General features: G+C 37.5%; 1 protein-coding gene across 5 annotated transcripts in view; it reads left to right on the forward strand.

Moving 5' to 3' along the window:
- LOC101892885 (putative FERM domain-containing protein FRMD8P1) overlaps positions 1 to 1,291 on the forward strand; it is a 1,829,920-nt gene extending 1,828,629 nt beyond the window's left edge. For 3 of the 5 annotated variants that reach the window (XR_009344135.1, XM_059131212.1, XM_059131209.1), the window contains one exon: positions 1,170 to 1,291. The gene's annotated coding sequence lies outside the window, so the exon portion shown is untranslated. Of the gene's footprint in view, positions 1 to 1,158 lie in introns of all 5 variants that reach the window. The other 2 variants (XR_009344136.1, XM_059131210.1) reach the window with 1 other exon arrangement.
- Positions 1,292 to 6,000: the final 4,709 nt, after the last annotated feature.

Below are 6,000 nucleotides of genomic sequence, written 5' to 3' on the forward strand. Positions count from 1 at the left end.
TTTTAAAAAGCCAATTGTCATTTTGTTTCAATGGCATCCAAAAAGGCTTTTGTTCTATCTCATCATAGGCGCAGATTAGTTTTATGTGCGGTCTCAGAGGAGATAATTCACAATTATTTGTAGTTGCATCTCTCCATGGAAAATTCTTTTCCCACATTATCTCTTCACCCAACGTCTCATTAATTATGTGTTAAGAAATTGAAGGATCCAATTCAAAGTTATGTACAATATACGGGGATTTCACATGAGCTATCAATATCGCATCTCCTCCTTCAAATGGTGTCGGAATGACTTTGTAGAACTGGATTGACTGCCGACTGAACAGTGGTATTTTATATATATTCCCAGTTGGGACCCCACAAAAGTTCCCTGACCCACCATCAAATGTAAGTTCTCTTTTAATTCCATTCCTGGCAGTACACATTTCTCAGGTAGAGCACCTCGTATTTGTATTATCTCCGCTTGTTATTGTTTGAGAGTTACAAGGACGGGATGAAACTTCCCGCTGTTTGCATAAATTAATTCGTCAATGACCTCTTTTTGAACTTCGTCATATTCTACCAAAATCTCATGAATTTGTTATGCCTAATTTAAAAGAATATTGTGGATTCTCTATACACGAAGTAATTCTCATTCATCGTAGCACTTATATTCTCAATTTTTCCTTTGGAATCTGTAAAATGCAAATTCACTTCCTCTGTTGTTCTCTTCAAAAGATTTACCGTAGCGTCAACTACAGATGTCTGCTGTTTTGCTGGCTTTGGTTGACTAATTGATTCTTCATATTGTTCTCCATAGTTAATCGATCGTCACAGTCCATCACCCCAAATATCCAGTGTTGAAACGAACCCACGAATTTCAACGGAGCTCCTCTTCTTTGACGATTGTCTAGAGTTCCATATTGTTAATAGTGTACCAACATTGCCACATAAAAGTCTGAAGCTGTGGCATAAGCATTTTTAATGTTTTCAGCAATTCGGAAACCACGTCTAATAATTGTAAATATGGTATGTGGATCTGCGACATGGGATCAACCGAACTATTCATTTCATGTACGGATTATGCCTTGGTAGACACTAGTAAAAATAAGTTCAATATACATACATTTTACCCGTAATTTGCTAAAAAACAGCAGAAAAACTTATTTCATTCTTCAAGTTTTGTTCCAGCATTAAATTTATTCGCGAGTTTCTACAAAATTTTGGTCATATATATGTATTTTTCAAAGTAAAAATACACAAAAACTTATATCTGTATGGTATTAAAATGACAGACAATTTAAACTTATGTATTGTGTCAGCGAGTTCATTTTATGGTCTTTGCTTTTAATAGATAACATTTTCCTAATATGAAGAGCCAGAGTTTGGTTTAGTTATTTAAAGCTACTTACACTTAATGCCACTGTTTATAAATTTGCTATAACACGTTCGGTATTTAACGTTGGGTCCATATATAACATCAAAACAGAATGATGTCAATAATATAAACACACATACACACACATGTCTGTCTGACATTTTCGTGAAAGGCACTTAATGCTCTTGACCTGTGTCGCGAAGAATCTACTTGTAATCTCTCCATTCGTGATATCGGCGTCAGTTTCTGCCTTATATCAGAATTTCTTAAAGATTGACGCATATTCTCGTTTTGCCGATTTAGAGGATTCAATCGATGCGGACGCACTCGGCAATTTCTTATATTATTGCGATTGTTGTCTGCAATTGCAGTTACAAGTCTGGCCTCTCGCCGTTGTACCTCTGTATTTCGAGCTTGTTCGGATGAACGATAGTCCTCATTTTCTCTCCGATGCCGGTGACTGCTTGCATCCCTCTCCCTTTCTACCTGTCGGTAAGTCTCATCTTGCCTACGAGTCCTATGTGCATCCGTATTCTGTTCCTGTTCGAATATCCTATATTCTTCATTTTCCCTGCGATTTCGGCGACTACTTGCATCCCTCTCCCTTTCTACTTGTCTGTAAGTCTCATCTTGCCTACGAGTCCTATGAGCATCCGTATTCTGTTCCTGTTCGAATATCCTATATTCTTCATTTTCCCTACGAGTTCGGTGACTAATAGCATCCCTCTCCCTTTCTACTTGTCGGTAAGTCTCATCTTGCCTTCGGGTCCTATGAGCATCCGTATTCTGTTCCTCTTCGAATATCCTATATTTTTCGTTTTCCCTACGAGTTCGGTGACTAATAGCATCCCTCTCCCTTTCTACTTGTCGGTAAGTCTCATCTTGCCTTCGGGTCCTATGAGCATCCGTATTCTGTTCCTCTTCGAATATCCTATATTTTTCGTTTTCCCTACGAGTTCGGTGACTAATAGCATCCCTCTCCCTTTCTACTTGTCGGTAAGTCTCATCTTGCCTTCGGGTCCTATGAGCATCCGTATTCTGTTCCTCTTCGAATATCCTATATTCTTCATTTTCCCTACGATTTCGGTGACGAATGACATCCATCTCCATTTCAACTTGTCGATAAGTCGCATTTTCTCTACGAGTGTGATGTTCATTGGTATTCCGAATTTGTTCCACGTTTCGTATACGATCTCTTTGACGTCCTTGCTCCCTAAATTCACGGTTTCGTCTCCTTTCTGCTAAAGTCCGTGCGTTTCTAAGGCGGTCAACAGTGGAATTTTATTCTCGGTAATTAGTAAGTCCAACTGCCATTTACCTTTGTCGTTGCAAAGTTGATTGTCTACGTAGTCTTGGCATTTTTGTTTCGCAAAATGATTCCAAAATGATTATTCTATTTTTCACAACACGTAACACTGTTCACTGTTTTACAAACAACTTTGCTCTATAAGACACTTTTAAGTACTGATGCCTAAACAGTGAGCAAACCAAATTTATACTTTACTTCTTTATACCTAGCTAAAGATCCTGAAGTATGATCTAGATTTTGTAATCAGGTATAAAAAATATCATTTTTAATATATTAATTTTTACCTGACCACATGTACACGTGCTCCAAACGACGGTTATATGGTAATAAATAGTTTAAATCCTGGGTAAAAAACAAATAAGATATGATTACCTGAATTCAAAGCAATCTGAATATAAACAGGTGTACAGTTTCAATTTCTACCTGTAATACATGTGGGTCGTAAAATCATAAAACTGAAAAAACATGTTCTTAAATCACAGGTTTGAATTCTTGGTTTATTCATTAATAATGTATAATTACCTGAACTCAATTTAATTGTAATTTAAACAGGTGCATAGTTTACATGATCGGTCGTAAAATATAAAACTGGAAAAACATGTGACCATTTAAAAGGTAGCACAATATTGTAACACACAATCAACGTAGAGTGTGGAAACCATCATGATTACGTAATGCTCGATTGTCCTTCTAACCCCAGTTATGTCCATATCAACATATTTAGAATTATGGTTTCAATAACGTAATTCGATTGGAGCATAACAAATTCGGTTGAAAAATACTATTATAATAATACTTGGTCATTTTGGACTTAGACTATCTTTGCAAGCATGTTTTGGTCCATGGAAATGCAAACTGCTACAACAAAAACCGAAGATTTTTTGAAAATATGTTAAATCGTTCTGTACTACATTAGGGAGGTTATTCTATAATTGAAACATATTTTAGCCTACTTCATTCTGTTCGGAATGTACAGTGATTTCCATGGAGGGGCAGACTCATTGCGAACTTGAAATACGAAATTTCCGGTATACAGGAAGGTACTGTTATATATGAAGACGTGGACCTGCACAGACAATTTTCTGTCATAAACTGTAGAATCCATTACGAAGTTCAAATACCAAATTTGAAACAATTCCGGTGAATAATATCGCAAAAATTGTCAAAATACCAAATATCGGGAGGTACTGCCGCCATGTCGCCGCCATGTCGCTAAAATCGCCGAAATACCGTCTTAGGCTGAAGTATGCTGTCTTCTGTGTTGGGCTGTAGTATACATTGGGAACTTCAAATACCAGATTTGAAACAATTTCGGTGAATAATGTCGCTTAAATCATAAAAATATCGAATATGGGGAGGTACCCTTATATGGGGGCTATACGAAGACGTAGACCTGCACAGACAATTTCCCGTCTTAGGCTGAAGTATTCATTACAAACTTCAAATACCACATTTGAAACAATTCCGGTGAATAATGTCGCTAAAATCATAAAAATACCGAATATTGGGAGGAACCGTTCTATGGGGACTATACGAAGACGTGAATCTGCACAGACAATCTCCTGTCATAGGCTATAGTATTCATTACGAACTTCAAATACCATATTTGAAATAGTTCCGGCAAATAATGTCGCTAAAATCTTCAAAATACCGAATAGCGAGGGGTATCGTTACATGGGGGCTATACGAAGACGTGGACCTACATGGCTCATTTTCTGCCTTTGTATATAGTATCCATTACGAACTTCAAATACCAAAATTGAAACAATTCCGGTAAATAATGTCGCTGGAATCATCAAAATACCGCATATCGGGGGGTACCGTTACATGGGGGCCATACGAAGACGTGGACCTACATGGCCCATTTTCTGTTTTATGCTGTAGCAAATATTACGAACTTTAAATATTAATTAATTAATTAAACAATTCCGGTAAAAAATGTCGCTGGAATCATCAACATACAGCATATCGAGAGGTACCGTTACATTTTCATTACCAAAAGTCCTGCAGACATACAGACGGACGGACATTTATAAATCGACATAGAATTTTATGCTTTGTGGGGTTTAAAATGTATATTTCGAGGTGTTACAAACGGAATGACAAACTTAATATACCCTCCATATATGGTGGAGGGTATAAAAAAAAAAAACAAATATGCATCCATCGGAGTTTCACTTCGTATTCTTTACAGCACTCCCCAAGCTTTAAACTTAATGATCTCCCGACTATGGAAAGGAGACTCTTGTTATTTAGATCTGTATTTCTAATAAGAGATTTAAGTGGTTCTAATGATTCAGAATTATTAAATAATGTTCCCTCTCGTTTTACACGATGTTGGTTTCTCTAATTTTATTGAGAAAAATAGATTACTTACGTGCTAAGACACAACAGAAATCTTAGGTGGTTTAGTTTTATGCATCTACTCTACTCACATTTACTCTCCCTCTGAGCACATGTTTTTGTGAGAATATTCTTTATTATCAATGTGTAAAGTGTTATCATCCCTTATGCTCTTATCATACATGAGCACACATCTACAAATACTCTATCGTGTTGGACTAAAAATACATAAAAATTGATAGCCTAAACCGCCTAGATATCTAATTTATTCCTATGGTCTATCATGTTCATAGTTTTATGAACATTCTCCCGGGCGGCAAATAAATTATTTGGACATCCTGGCCTCGGATCAATTGCATTTTTTATTGTACCTCTGTATTTCGAGCTTGTTCGGATGAACGATAGTCCTCATTTTCTCTCCGATGCCGGTGACTGCTTGCATCCCTCTCCCTTTCTACCTGTCGGTAAGTCTCATCTTGCCTACGAGTCCTATGTGCATCCGTATTCTGTTCCTGTTCGAATATCCTATATTCTTCATTTTCCCTGCGATTTCGGCGACTACTTGCATCCCTCTCCCTTTCTACTTGTCTGTAAGTCTCATCTTGCCTACGAGTCCTATGAGCATCCGTATTCTGTTCCTGTTCGAATATCCTATATTCTTCATTTTCCCTACGAGTTCGGTGACTAATAGCATCCCTCTCCCTTTCTACTTGTCGGTAAGTCTCATCTTGCCTTCGGGTCCTATGAGCATCCGTATTCTGTTCCTCTTCGAATATCCTATATTTTTCGTTTTCCCTACGAGTTCGGTGACTAATAGCATCCCTCTCCCTTTCTACTTGTCGGTAAGTCTCATCTTGCCTTCGGGTCCTATGAGCATCCGTATTCTGTTCCTCTTCGAATATCCTATATTTTTCGTTTTCCCTACGAGTTCGGTGACTAATAGCATCCCTCTCCCTTTCTACTTGTCGGTAAGTCTCATCTTGCCTTCGGGT

The sequence above is a fragment of the Musca domestica genome, unplaced genomic scaffold (assembly GCF_030504385.1).
Source record: "Musca domestica strain aabys unplaced genomic scaffold, Musca_domestica.polishedcontigs.V.1.1 81, whole genome shotgun sequence".
In the NCBI taxonomy this organism is placed as follows: domain Eukaryota; kingdom Metazoa; phylum Arthropoda; class Insecta; order Diptera; family Muscidae; genus Musca; species Musca domestica.